Source organism: Bufo gargarizans, chromosome 1 (assembly GCF_014858855.1).
Source record: "Bufo gargarizans isolate SCDJY-AF-19 chromosome 1, ASM1485885v1, whole genome shotgun sequence".
NCBI lineage: Eukaryota > Metazoa > Chordata > Amphibia > Anura > Bufonidae > Bufo > Bufo gargarizans.
The window spans coordinates 195,828,568-195,844,046 of NC_058080.1; the positions used below are offsets into that span (position 1 = coordinate 195,828,568).

General features: G+C 49.3%; 1 protein-coding gene across 2 annotated transcripts in view; it reads left to right on the plus strand.

Annotated features, from left to right (window-relative positions):
* Positions 1–279: 279 nt before the first annotated feature.
* The window catches only part of ELF2 (E74 like ETS transcription factor 2), a 111,149-nt gene continuing 95,949 nt past the window's right edge, over positions 280–15,479 (plus strand). Inside the window, exon 1 of one of the 2 annotated variants that reach the window (XM_044300895.1) lies at positions 280–415. The gene's annotated coding sequence lies outside the window, so the exon portion shown is untranslated. The remainder of the gene's footprint in view (positions 416–15,479) is intronic. The other variant, XM_044300903.1, reaches the window with a different exon arrangement.

Below are 15,479 nucleotides of genomic sequence, written 5' to 3' on the forward strand. Positions count from 1 at the left end.
TGCCATCTGTGTCTATCTTGTAGGTGCCACCATGGATAGCATTGGGGCCAAGTAGGACGTTATAATTGCACTTTTTTGCTTTTCTTCATGTTATACCAGAGAAAGTGAAGTTTTGTAGCAAATGAAATCCTGAAAACGTCATTTACGTGAAGTTTTGTGAAAGTGCAAAGTGCCCACCGACGACAGAGGTGGTGGTCGCCCACAAGTCGTGGTGTGGTGGAAAGCTGGGAGTCGGTTTCCCTCCAGCCTGGGCTCCGCTGCCATAGTCCCTCCTCCTGCCTGTGACACAGTGTGTATCTCCATTCCGTGCCATCCCCTCCTCCCTGCCTCTCACACACTCTCTGTGTTGTCACCGCTGCCACCCCCACTCTCCAGCGGCGGCGGCTCCGTGCCCCGGGACCTCATTCCGTGCCAGGTAAGGGTGCCCTAACACGGCATGCAGCGCGGCGCTGCGCCCGTACACGCCTGTGTGATGCAGACAGGGCGCACGGGGGATCGCCAGCGGACATGATGGCAGCTCCCGTCAGCGGGTGAGGAGGATGAGGCTTCTGCCCCTGTGCCTGGCACGCCTCAGCCCTGCTTCTCCCGGGTGCTGTGTTGCCCTTGCCCTTTAACCTCCCCCCTGGTGCATGGCGACCTCCGGCCGCACGGAAAGGGTTAACAGGCCGGGGGTCCGTCTCCCGCTGTGGCAGACCGTCGCCCCCTGCCATCCTGTGCGCTGGGAGAGCCAGTCCAGGCAGGTGGGGGTGGGCAGCCCTCCCTGGTGGCATTGGGGCCTACATGTTTGTTGTGAAACCCAGTCCAGTGTGCATGGGAGGGGAGAGCCTGGGAGAGGTGCGGATCCCTCCCCGTGTCAGAGGGTGCCCCCAGTGTGCCTGGCAGGAGGTGGGCACTGCGGAGAAGGCCGGACTCTCACCTAGGTCATCATGTGACACCGTGAAGTTTACTGTCACTTCTGCTTCTGCCTCCTTTTTAGGCTTTCTTCTACTTTCGCTTTTCCCATCAGTATAGGGGGCAGTGCCAGGCTGGTGGGGCAGCACATACCACTGCAGGATCACCCTGGGGTCAGCCATTGCCTGTCATTGCATTAGGCTCCATGTCCTGCTGTCAGATAAGTGACAGCAATTGGGATCCCTGGGGGTAGAGGACACTGTGACTACTGATGGAGCCATCGCTTCAGTGCAGGGACAGGGATGGGAAGCAATTGTGTAATATACTTTATTACGGAAATTTGTTTTTAGTTTTTTTTTTAACTAGAAAATAGGGGGTAAAGAGTCTCCTTATCAACGCTCTGAGCATTGGGGGTCATTTATCAAGACTTTCATTTTACACCCTGGGTTGCCAGTGGATGCACATAAGTTATGAGGAGGCACAGGCCTCCTCCTGCAGTCTGTGCATCTAGATCAGGGATCAGCAACCTTCGGCACTCCAGCTGTGGTGAAACTACAACTCCCAGCATGCACACCTTCTTGGCTGTTCTCAGAACTCCCAGAGAAGTGAATGGAGCATGCTGGGAGTCGTAGTTTCACCACAGCTGGAGTGCCGGAGGTTGCTGATCCCTGATCTAGATTGAAATCTGTCAGGAGTAGTTTTCAATCCTCATTGATGCCAGTTTCCCGCTGTAAATGTGGGTGCATTTTCTTGGGTTGATGGCCCAGCCCCCATCCCGACCCTGCCACTCCCTAGTGGCAAGGACTGCGCAAAAATGTTGTGTGCGCCTACATTTAGTTGCAAAAAGGGGTCTTATGATTTTTTTAAATCCAGAAACAGGCGCAAGGAGCCTTAGTAAATGACCCTGAGTCTGTGTAGAGCATTACTGACGCTGAGGACGTCGGTGTGTAACATACAGAGACTGCCAGCCTGCCTCTTATCTCACTAGCCCAGACCCTGCCTCACTATATGTGCTCTCTGCTGTGCCCCTGCCTATCTGACTTCTAACCACTGGCAGCTCTGCTGGTTGAGCTTCCTTCTTTGCCCAGGGCAGAGCGTGGCGATGGGACCACTTAGCGCTGAGTGTACAGTGATGAAGAACACTTAATGACGCTGCAGCCACTCTTCATAGCTTCCCAGTGTGTCTCTTAGGGAGATGAGGGGGCTGCAGCGTATTCCTGTTGACTTAGTGTCATTGCTAAACACTGGCAGTCCCAATCGCTGCACTCATTCTGCACTAACTAAGGCCTCTTGCACACGACCGTATGGCTTTTTCAGTATTTTGTGGGCCGCAAAAAAAAAACGGATGACGTCTGTGTGCATTCAGTTTTTTTGCGGAACGGAACAGCTGGCCACTGATAGAACAGTACTATCCTTGTCCGTTATGCCGACAATAATATGACATGTTCTATCTTGGAACGGAAATACGGAAACAGAAGGCATATGGATTACCTACTTTTTTTTTGCAGATCCATTGAAATGAATGGTTCCGTATACGGAATGCAAAAAACAGAACGTAAACAGGGAAAAAAAACGTTTGTGTGCAAGAGGCCTAAGAGAGGAGCAAAGGGAAGAGAGCTAAACTAGCAGAGTGCCAGTGGTTAGCACTGGTAGCAAGTCAGTTAGGCAGGGGCACAGGCAAGGAGGGCACATCTAGAGGGGCAGGGACGAGAGCAGTGAGATAAGCGGCAGGCCGGAAGTCTTTGTATGTACACATAGTCATCTTGAGCGCTCGCTAGATGCTGATGATGGGTTAGCCATAGCAATGCCCAGTTGCAGTATTGGTAAGAAGACTCTTTACCCTCTGTTTTCCCTAATGAAGTATATTACAAACTTGCTTGACATCCCTGTCCCTACTATGGTTGTTGCGGGTATCGAAATTTCGATACCCAATCGATACTTTTGTCCCGGTATCGATACGATACCGGGATTTCCGTTTTTTCGATACTGGGCTGCGCTTCTGCGCAGTCTAGTATCTCTGAACATGAGCGTGCTGCTATCGGCGCGCTCATGTTCTCTCAGCAGCACGGGGAGAAGGAAGCTGTCCTCCCTCTCCCTGTGCTGCTGCCGCTGCCACCAATGAGATTAGAGGGGTGGAGGAGGGGCAGGCGCACTGCGCCACTAATGATAGGATTATTCCCACACAGAGCGGTGCCCAGCGATGTCCCAGCACTCACCATTATTCCTCGGCGCCGCTCCGTTCGCCTGCAGTGCCCCATTACTGTCTCCTCTCCTGCTCCACATGCTGCTGATTACTATCGGAGCGATGGGAGGAGACATCAGCTTCTCTAGTGGGCGTTCCTTCTCCCTGCGCTGCGTTTGGACAGCGCTACTGCCAGGGAGAAGGAACGCCCACTAGTGAAGCTGATGTCTCCTCCCATCGCTCCGATAGTAATCAGCAGCATGTGGAGCAGGAGAGGAGACAGTAATGGGGCACTGCGGGCGAATGGAGCGGCGCCCAGGACTAATGGTGAGTGCTGGGACACCGCTGGGCGCCGCTCTGTGTAGCCTAATAGTGAAAGTCTGGACTCGTATACAGTAGTCAGTCTTTAACACATAATACAGGAGGCGGGTGCCAGCAGCAGAATCGCATTGCCAGCACCCTGCCCCTGACAGGGAGCTGCGATCAGCGGCAGTTAACCCCTCAGGTGTGGCACCTAAGGGGTTAACTGCCGCTGATCTGCCAGTACCCGCCTCCTGTATAAAGGGGTAATTATCATTAGTGGTGCAGTGTGCCCCCCCCCCCCTCAACCCCCCATCCCATTAAAATCATTGGTGGCACAGTGCGCCGGCCCCTCTCAACCCCCCAGTATTAAAATCATTGGTGGCAGTGGCCACAGGGACCTCTCCCCTCCCCCTCATTGGTGGTGCAGTGGCAGCTTCTGATTGGAGCCTCAGCTGTGTAAGCCTGGGGCTCCGATCAGTTACCATGGCAGCCAGGACGCTACAGAAGCCCTGGTTGCCATGGTAACATCCCTGATGCTGTGTGCACAAGGCACAGAGCAGCAGGGACAGTGTGAAGTCCTATTCACCCTGATAGAGATCTATCAGGCTGAATAGGACAAGGGATGAAAGATCCCAGGTTCTAGCCCCTAAGGGGGAAATAGTTATTAAATAAAAAGAGTAAAAAAAACTCCCACCAAAATATGAAGTATAAATCACCCCCTTTTCCCAATTTCACATATAAAATATATTTGTGGTCGGATCGGCTATCAGAAAGGGTTAGATAGGTTGGGTACACCCATCTACAACAAGCAGTAGAATTGTGCCATAACTGCTGCGATAGGGCAGCCTAAAGGGGGCCACCCTAATATGAAGTGACTGTAAGATGGTGTGGGTGGGTGAAATCAGCTGAATCGGCGTCAGTCTGGACCCACAGGTGCCTATAAATAGCCTAGTAACCAGCCAGCCTGGGCTCACAGGTGCATGTAAGTAGCCTTGTAATCAGCCTCTCCTCCCACAATCTCAGCAAAGTTCTTTGCTTAAGGCCCCATGCACACGGCCGTGTTTCACAGCCGTGTGCGGGCCGTGGAACCGCGGCCTGGATCCCTCCTGAGAGCAGGAGCGCACGGCGTCATTGGTTGCTATGACGCCGTGCGCTCCCTGCTGCCGGCACAGTACAGTAATACACTGGTATAGATCACGGCCGTGTGCATGGGGCCTAACACAAATAATAAACATATTACATCGCCACGTCAGAAAAGTCCAAACTATTAAAATATAAAAAAAAAACTAGGGCGTGAATGCCGGAACAGAAAAAAATAAATAAAAACTGCGCGATTCGCTATTTTTAAAAATGCGGAATGCACGTGGCTTTTTTTGTTTATTTTTTTCGCATGGTATCGAGTATCGCAATACTTTTTCATGGTATCGAAACCGAATCAAAAATTTGGTATCGCAACAACTCTAGTCCCTACACTATATTAATAATAAACTGAAATAACAGGCTAGTTTCACATCTGCTGCAGAGACCTCTGACATGCTGTTCCGGTAGAGAGTTCTCCAGATCCGGCATTGCTAGATACTATCGCCGGATCCCATTGGCTATAATCGGGTCCAGCAGAGATCCGACTGCCAGCTGGAAAATATGCCAAGAATTGGCCGGAAAAAAACACTGCAGTGGTTTTTGTTTGGCCGTTTCCCGACAATGCCTGACGCCCAGCCACAAGTTTGAAAGTATTCTTACATTTGAAGGGAACTTAAGGCCCTGCTGTGACTATTAAGGGGAGGGGACGCTGCTGTGACATAAAAGGGATAATAAGGAATGCTGAGTATGCTGTGTCTAAAGATGAAAGTTTTAAAGGAATCTTTCAGTAGTGTTGAGCACGCGAAGCTGCTGACGGAAAGGACAGCAAGACAAACATACTTTGTATGGAGCTTTTATCATCGGGAGTAGTGTGAATATGAATGTTTATTCTGCCAGGTTCTTCTGCAAGTGCCCAGGAGCAGGGCCGGTGCAAGGATTTTTGCCAACACAAGCGAAGCTACATTTTGGCGCCCCTCCCCCACGCTTCTCCTCTCTGTGGTCCTGGTATCTTCTCTCTGCTTCAGACAATTACTGCTTTAAGGACCATATTTTTTGCCCTCTAAGACGCACCTAGGTTTTAGAGGAGGATAATAAGAAAAAAATATTTTCCATTACACCTCAGGTCAGACCAGCAATCAGACCCCCAATGTTAATCAGATCTCAGCTCACAGCCCCAATCAGACCCCCAATGTTGATCAGACCCCATGTCAGACACCATCCCCCAGCCATCCCAGCCATCAGCCCCCAATGTCACATTTCTCCCCCTCCATGTCACATTTTTCCGCCCTCCCCCAGGGTGCGCCCTAAGGCGGCCCCTTGGTCTGCCTTATGGTAGCACCGGCCCTGCCCAGGAGGCAGAACTCTCTGTGAAGTGCTCTCTGCATTGTGTTGTTCATAGCCCCGCTGCTCTTAGTGATAGGTGTAGCATCCAACCAGGAGACAACTACAACCCCCAGTCAGGGCAGAGGGAAGGGGCTGTGAGACAGCACAGAGTACGTCACAGTGAAGCTCCGCCTCCTGGACACTTGTAAGAGCAGAATAAAAGTTCATATTCACTTTGTCCTGCTTTCCCCTGCAATAGTTCTGCATGGTCCATTTAAAAAATCCACGGTTCTGACTACAATAGGAAGGACACACTTCTCTGATCACGCCCGTTGCAGCATATCTAGTCTGTTACTTATGAGTGGCACTATCATGTGCCATCCTGGGAGTTTGCACTAGGGTGCCTTGTATGTCTCCACAGTCTCCTCCGTAAACCTGTATGCTTAGATTGGCCAAGCATGCATGTCTATTGCTATAGGAAAAGGACTGCCAGGTATTAGTTGAGATGCCCTCATACATGCCAGGCTGTCAGACTCCCTGAAAAGGGTTCTTGGGCTCTTTAGGAGAGATGTACTGCACAGAAGCCTGGACAGCTCCATGGCGAGGTACCTAGCCCCAAAGCAAAGCTGAATTTTCTCGGGCATCTACAAGCGTGACGCTTATCTGTAGAATGAGGTGGGCATAAAGCGGTCCCTTCAGGCCTGTTCCTGTGCTGGGGTCCCTTGTTCAGCCACATTGGCTTAGGCCGTGTTCAGATCCTGTAGATTTGCCGCAGTTTTTCAGCGGGGCTTCTGCAACAGAGCACAATGCAATGCTAAAGAGGGGGGTTTACAGACACCGTTCAGACATGGCATGAAAACCCCCCAACACCTGCACGGATGTACGAATGCATTATTGAGCCATTCAGCAGATCAGTGACGTAAATGTAAGTTCTATGGGGATGGCATTTTCGTGGCTGCGGACGGGGGCAGAATTTTTATTAAACGCCCATGGGTCAATCGATTCATTTTCTAGATGCAGTAGGTCAGGTTTTGTTGGTCTGAGTGCCGTTTAGGCTGGAGCTACATAGAAACCTAGAATGTGTCGGCAGATGAGAACCATTTGGCCCATCTAGTCTGCCCAATATACTGAATACTATGGGGCTACATGGCGATTAGTGGCTGAGCGATAGATCACAATGTTGCATTGTTCGTAAATGTGATCCGACTAAAGTCTAGCAGGTTTGGACTTCTGCCGACTGTTGTGTGCGAATCCCAATCCAACCAATTCAGCAGGAAGGAAGCGTTCCTTTCCTTCAATCTCCTGCTTGTCAGTGGAGGAAATCGCTCCATTTATATGCCGGTGTAAGGGTACTTTTACACTAGCGTTATTCTTTTCCGGCACTGAGTTCCGGAAAAAAACGGATTAGTCTTATCCCCATGCATTCTGAATGGAGAGCAATCTGTTCAGGATGGCTTCAGTTCGGTTTTTTGACTGTTCAGGACAGAGATAATACCGCAGCATCGCATTCAGTTCGGTTTTTTGACTGTTCAGGACAGAGATAATACCGCAGCATCGCATTCAGTTCGGTTTTTTGACTGTTCAGGACAGAGATAATACCGCAGCATCGCATTCAGTTCGGTTTTTTGACTGTTCAGGACAGAGATAATACCGCAGCATCGCATTCAGTTCAGTTTTTTCCGCGCGGGTGCAATGCGATTTAATGCGTTTTTTACGCGCGTGATTAAAAAAAATGATGGTTTACAAACATCTCTTAGCAACCATCTTTGAAAAACGTATCGCATCAGCACTTGCTTGCGGATGCGATGCAATTTTCATGCAGACCCATTCACTTCTATGGGGCCAGCATTGCATGAAAATGACAGAATATAGAACATGATGCTATTTTCACGCAACGCACAAGTGATGCGTGAAAACCAACGCACATGTACACAGCCCATTGAAATGAATCGGTCCGGATTCCGTACAGGCGCAATGCGCTCGCATCACGCATTGCACCCGTGCGGAATACTCGCTCGTCTGCAAGGGGCCTAAAGCTGACTTAAAGGGCATGTGTCAGCAGATTTGTACCTATGACATTGGCTGACCTGCTACATGTGCGCTTGGCAGCTGAGGCATCTGTGTTGGTCCCATGTTCATATGTGCCCGCGTTGCTGAGAAAACGTATGTTTTACTGTATGCGTTGCCATTACACAGAGGCTCTGCTCTCTCTGTAACTGCCACGCCATCTCCACTTTGACGGGGCCGGGATGTGATGACCTTTTTACTGCCTGGCCCTGACTTCTAAAGTGCAGAGAGGTGAGTCTCTAGGAGTAACGGCTACGCCCTTATTGCTCCTAAAGGCTCATTTGCATATCAGTTTTCCCAGCAATGTAGGCACATGTGAAGATGGGACCAACATAGATGCCTTCAGCTGCCAAGCACACATGTAAGGCTCCATTCACACATCCGTAAGTGTGGTCCGCATCCGTTCCGCAATTGTGCGGAATGGGCGCGGACCCATTCATTCTCTATGGAGACTGAATGGATGCAGAGAGCACACTATGTGCTCTCCGCATCCGCATTTCCTGAGCGCTGCCCTGATCTTCCGGTCCGCAGCTCCGCAAGAAAATAGAGCATGTCCTATTCTTGTCCACAGCTGCGGACAAGAATAGGACTTCTCTATATAGTGCCAGCCATGTGTGGCCCGGTGTTTTGCGGATCCTCAATACACCACGGATGTGTGAATGGACCCTAACAGGTCAGCCAGTTTCATAGGAACAAATCTGCTGACAGATGGCCTTTAAAAGGGCATTTATTTGGGATGTAGCAGCACATTGCAGTCTTAGGCCTCTTGCACACGACTGTATGGCTTTTTCAGTTTTTTGCGGAATGGAACATCTGGCCCCTAATAGAACAGTACTATCCTTGTCCGTAATGCGGACAATAATAGGACATGTTCTATCTTTGAACGGAAATACTGAAACATACAGAGTGCATTAGTTTTTTTTTCCCGGACCCATTGAAATTAATGATTCTGTATACGGAATGCAAAAAACGGAACGTAAACGGAAAAAAAAAAAACGTACATGGGCATGAGGCCTTAGGGTCCATTCACACGTCCCGTAGAATGTGTCCGTACCCGTTCCGCAATTATCCGGAACGTGTGCAGACCTATTCATTTTCTATGGGGTAGGAATGGATGCGGACAGCACACAGTGTGCTGTCTGCATCCGCATTTCCAGAGCGAGGCCTCGAACTTCCGGTCCGCGGCTCCGGAAAAAAATAGACCATGTCGTATTTTTGTCCGCAATTGTGGACAAGAATAGGCAGTTCTACGGGGGTGCCGGCCGGGTGTATTGCGGATCCGCAATACACTATGGACGTGTGACTGGACCCTTACTTGCCTACAAATCACCATGTAGCCGTAACCAGTCTTTCTGTGGTCCAGCCACCATTCAGATGATGTCCCACCAACTGCCACGTTTCTCTGCGTCTACATTATATCAGATCCCTGCTGTCTTATGTCAGTTTATATGTAAACCATTCACAGTTGTGCCTCCTGCCAAATGTTGTTTTAGTTAGTTTTAGGCCTCATGCACACGAACGTATTTTTTAACGTCCCGCAAAACGTGGTTCCGTTGTACCGTGATCCGTGCCCGTTTTTTCGTCCGTGGGTCTGCCGTGATTTTTGGAGGATCCACGGACATGAAAGATGAAAAAAAAATCTAAGTCAAGTTTGCCATTGAAATGATAGGAAAAAACGGACACGGATCACGGACACGGATCACGGACACGGATGACAATCTTGTGTGCATCCGTGATTTTCACGGACCCATTGACTTGAATGGGCCCGTGAACCGTTGGCCGTGAAAAAAATAGGACAGGTTATATTTTTTTCACGGCCTCGAAACACGGGTCACGGGCGCGGTGTAAAAACGGTGCACAAGCCGAGTTTTCTACGGCCCCATTGAAAGTCAATGGAGCCGCAGAAAAAAACGGAAAACGGCACAACGGCCACGGGTGCACACAACGGTCGTGTGCATGAGGCCTTACCCTTGTGGGTTAAAGAGGCCAAAGGTGAAGAAACCCTGGAGTACGTGGAGCAGCTTATTAGGGGATGATGGCCTTTTATGAACTTGTAGTATTCACTACAGAATAAAAAACGCATTCTAATGTGTTTCCGGTAGTTGCATCATATATTAGCTTATTATTCACCCACGTTTAGGGTGACGAAAAAATAAATATATAAATTCAACTCTAATTTATGACTTTGCATTTTGTATAATTCCTAATTTCGTTATAATGATAATTGATACTAGCCAGAAATGACAGTGAGTGGCCCCCTAAATGACCAGGCCTAAACAAGCCATGGGGTGACGACGCCGTGCTGCGTTCAGGTACGCACGGCCAAAAGGGTCGCAGCGGGCTCTAATTCAGTTAATGAAGGCCGCACTGTTCAGTGGGTCTGTATTGTTAATGGCTGTATGGTATTGAAGGTGCCGGGCGACCATTAACAATACAGACCCACTGAGCAGCCTGTTCTAGTCAAACGCAGCACGGCCGCGCCACAACTGTGGTCGACCCTTTGGGTGCCTGTACACCGTGTGGTTCAGCTGCAGGATCCACAAGCCCATTACCACTATTTTCCGGGCCAGACCTATACTTGCCATTTGGAACGAGAAATTACAGGTGCGGCCAGACAACTAGTGCCAACCTGCATGCAGATCCCGCAGCATGATGCTGGGACACTCAAAATTACCTGGCACTGTATATGTAGCGCATTTCGTGGTTTAATGGCCTAACTTTTTCATTTATTTATTTTTTATGCTTTTTACGTAACGTATAGGGCTGATTTTTTATTTTTTTTATAATTATTTTTTTTTGTTTTATTTGGAGAACACTGCAAAAAAGAAATCAACTTATAGCTCTCTATTCTTCAAAATTTCATAGTGACGCTATAATAAATTATTTGAATGGGTTCCCTAATTCGTGCCGGTCCTTTTCATATATAGTTGTGGTAGTCATTGAGTTCTGCGTATGCTGGAAAAGAGAAAGCGGTAATTCTGTCTTCTCTGAGCCCCCCCCCCCCCGTTGCCTGTCAGACACCTGAACTGCTTTTACTAAATTGGTGGAGCTTTCGGCCTCTTGCACACGACCGTATGGCTTTTTCAGTATTTTGCGGTCTGCAAAAAACGGATCCGCAAAAAATACGGAACAGCTGGCCCCTGATAGAACAGTACTATCCTTGTCCGTTATGCGGACAATAATAGGACATGTTCTATCTTTGAACTGAACGGAAATACGGAAAGCATACAGAGTACCTTCCGTTTTTTTTGCGGATCCATTGAAATGAATGGTTCCATATATGGAACGCAAAAAACGGAACGTAAACTTCATCCACACTTCCGTTTTTCAAGGATACATGCTGTCCCCTTTTTTTTTTACGGACAGCATACTGACCCATTTATTTCACTATGTTTGTCCACATTTCTGTGATTTTCTGCAGTACGCGTGTCCGCAAAAAATCCATTGATGTATGCACTAATTTAATCCGTGCCCCAGACTGCACACGTCCATTGAAGTCTATAAGTCCGTGAAAATCACAGACACAACATGGAAGGCATCCGTGGTGTGTCCGTTTTTTCATGAAAGCCAGATAGAAAATGCTCATGAAATTAATTTTCATCTGTGCAACGTCCGTGGATTACGGATGACACACGGAGAGCAAAAGCTGATAGATGGCCCAACCACGGATCCTTCACGGATTATATAAGAATATTTTAATTCACATAGGTCATACTGACAATGTGGACGAGGCCTTACGGTGGTCTAAAATATATATATATATATATATTTTAGGGCTCTTTCACATCTGCGTTATAGTCTTCCGGCATAGAGTTCCGTCGTCGGGGCTCTATGCCGGAAGAATACTGATCAGGATTTTCCTAATGCATTCTGAATGGACAGTCCGTCCTTCAGGATGCATCAGGATGTCTTCCGTTCCGGAACGGAACGTTTTTTGGCCGCAGCAAATAGCGCAGCATGCTGCGCTTTTTGCTCCGGCCAAAAATCCGGAACACTTGCCGCAAGCCCGGATCCGGAATGAATGCCCATTGAAAGGCATTGATCCGGATCCGGCCTTAAGCTAAACGTCGTTTCGGCGCATTGCCGGATGCGACGTTTAGCTTTTTCTCAATGGTTACCATGGCTGCCGGGACGCTAAAGTCCTGACAGCCATGGTAAAGTGCAGTGGGGAGCGGGGAGCAGCATACTTACCATCCGTGCGGCTCCCGGGGCGCTCCAGAGTGACGTCAGGGCGCCCCAAGCGCATGGATCACGTGATCGCATGGACACGTCATCCATGCGCATGGGGCGCTCTGACGTCATTCTGGAGCGCCCCGGGAGCCGCACGGATGGTAAGTATGCTGCTCCCCCGCTCCCCACTACTACTATGGCAACCAGGACTTTAATAGCGTCCTGGCTGCCATAGTAACACTTAAAGCATTTTGAAGACGGATCCGTCTTCAAATGCTTTCAGTACACTTGCGTTTTTCCGGATCCGGCGTGTAATTCCGGCAAGTGGACTACACGCCGGATCCGGACAACGCAAGTGTGAAAGAGGCCTTAGCGTACTTTCACACTAGCGTTTTTCTTTTCCGGCACTGAGTTCCGTCAAAAGGGCTCTATGCCGGAAAAGAACTGATCAGGTTTATCCCCATGCATTCTGAATGGAGAGTAATCCGTTCAGGATGCATCAGGATGTCTTCAGTTCAGTCATTTTAAATGATCAGGCAAAAGATAAAACGGCAGCATGCTAATTAAAGGCTCCTTTTTACACTTGCGCAGTCATCCGGCAAAACGTATGCCAACTCATGGCATTTGTAAGACTGATCAGGATCCTGATCAGTCTTAAAGGAATCACCGCTAGCATGTCCGCATTATACCGGTCCCATAAAGCTGTGTCCTTTTATTGTGTTTAAAAAATGATTTTAGAGATATGTAAATGAGCCTGGTAAGGAGCCCAAGGGGCTGTACTAACCTTCCTGGTGCCCAGCCACGCCCCCTGTAAAGGAGCTCAGCACCGCCTGCGTCCTCCGAATCTACTCCTTTCGTCACCGTTAGATTGCCGTAATCTCGCGATGTGCAGTTCCTTCCCTGAGGCTGATGCCAGCACAGGGAAGGAACACTATACCGGCACTGCGCATGCGCGAGATCGCGCATCGCAAGATTACGGCAATCTAACTGTGACAAAAGGAGGAGATTAGGAGGACACAGGAGGGGCTGGGCTCCTTCACAGGGGGCGTGGCTGGGCACTAGGAAGGTTAGTACAGCCCCTTGGGCTCCTTTACAAAGCTCATTTACATATCTATAAAATCATTTTTTAAACAAAATAAAACCACACAGCCCTAAAGGACAGGTATATTGCGGACATGCTAGCGGCGATCTAGCCGTGCATGTCCGCATCTCTATAACCGAAAACGAGGTGACAGAATCCCTTTAAGGCCTCTTTCACACGGGCGTCAGTTTTTTTGCCCGGATAAGAGCCGGGTGCGTTGCGGGAAAATGCGCGATTTTCCCGCGCGAGTGCAAAACATTGTCATGCGTTGCACTTGCGTGAGAAAAATCGCGCATGTTTGGTACCCAAACCCGAACTTCTTCATAGAAGTTCGGGCTTGGGATTGATGCTCTGAAGATTGTATTATTTTTCCTTATAACATGGTTATAAGGGAAAATAATAGCATTCTGAATACAGAATGCATAGTAAACCAGCGCTAGAGGGGTTAAAAAATAAATAAAAATAATTTAACTTACCTTAGTCCACTTGATCGCGAAGCCCGGCATTTCCTTGTGTCTCCTCTGCGCTGAGCGGCTGAACAGGACCTGGGATGAGCTGCTCCATTAAATACAGGTTAAGGACCTTCGATGACGTCACTCCGGTCATCACATGGTACGTCACATGATCTTTTACCGTGGTGATTCACCATGGTAAAAGACCATGTGATGACCGGAGTGACGTCATCGAAGGTCCTTAACCGATATTTAATGGAGCAGCTCACCCCAGGTCCTGTTCATCAGCAGAGGAGACACAAGGAGATGCCGGGCTTCGCGATCAAGTGGACTAAGGTGAGTTAAATTATTATTATTATTTTTTTAACCCCTCTAGCGCTGGTTTACTATGCATTCTGTATTCAGAATGCTATTATTTTCCCTTATAACCATGTTATAAGGGAAAATAATAATGATCGGGTCTCCATCCCGATCGTCTCCTAGCAACCGTGCGTGCAAATCGCACGGCATCCGTACTTGCTTGCGGATGCCATCCGATTTTCACACACCCCATTCATTTCTATGGGGCCTGCGTCACGTCGAAATCGGACAATATAGAGCATGCTGCGATTTCAACTGAACGCACAAGTGATGCGTTAAAAACAACGCTTATGTGCACAGCCCCATAGAAATGAATGGGTCAGGATTTAGTGCGGGTGCCATACGTTCGCCGCACGGATCGCACCCGCATGGAAAACTCGCCCGTGTGAAAGGGGCCTAAGACTGATCAGGATCCTGATCCATCAGTTGGCATACGTTTTGCCGGATGACTGCGCAAGTGTGAAAGTAGCCTTTGGCCTCATGCACACGGACGTTTTTTTTCACGGTCCGCAAAACGGGGTTCCGTTGGTCCGTGATCCGTGACCGTTTTTCCGTCCGTGGGTCTTCCTTGATTTTTGGAGGATCCACGGACATGAAAAAAAAGTCATTTTGGTGTCCGCCTGGCCGTGCGGAGCCAAACGGATCCGTCCTGAATTACAATGCAAGTCAATGGGGACGGATCCGTTTGATGTTGACACAATATGGTGCCATTTCAAACGGATCCGTCCCCATTGACTTTCAATGTAAAGTCTGGAGTTCTGTTATACCATCGGATTGGAGTTTACCATCCAGTGGAGTGGTATATTTTAACTTGTAGCGTCCCCATCACCATGGGAACGCCTCTATGTTAGAATATACTGTCGGATATGAGCTACATCGTGAAACTCATTTCCGACAGTATATTCTAACACAGAGGCGTTCCCATGGTGATGGAGACGCTTCAGGTTAGAATATACAAAAAAACTGTGTACATGACTGTCCCCTGCTGCCTGGCAGGTGCTGCCAGGCAGCAGGGGGCAGACCCCCCCCCCCCCTGTTTTTAACTCATTGGTGGCCAGTGGGCCCCCCCTCCCCTGTTGTTAACTCGTTGGTGGCCAGTGTGCGCACCCCCCTCCCTCCCTCCCTCTATTGTTTTAATACATTGGGGCCAGTGTGCGCGCGCCCCCCCAACCCCCCCTCCCTCCCTCTATTGTTTTAATACATTGGGGCCAGTGTGCGCGGGCCCCCCCAACCCCCCCTCCCTCCCTCTATTGTTTTAATACATTGGGGCCAGTGTGCGCACCCCCCCAACCCCAACCCCCCCCCCTCCCTCCCTCTATTGTAATCATCATCGGTGGCAGCGGAGTAGAAGATTTTCATACTTACCTGGCTGCTGGCTGCTGCGATCTCTGTGTCCGGCCGGGAGCTCCTCCTACTGGTAAGTGACAGGTCTGTGCGGCGCATTGCTGTCACTTACCAGTAGGAGGAGCTCCCGGCCGGACGCAGACATCGCAGCAGCCAGCAGCCAGGTAAGTATGAAAATCTTCTACTCCGCTGCCACCGATGATGATTACAATAGAGGGAGGGAGGG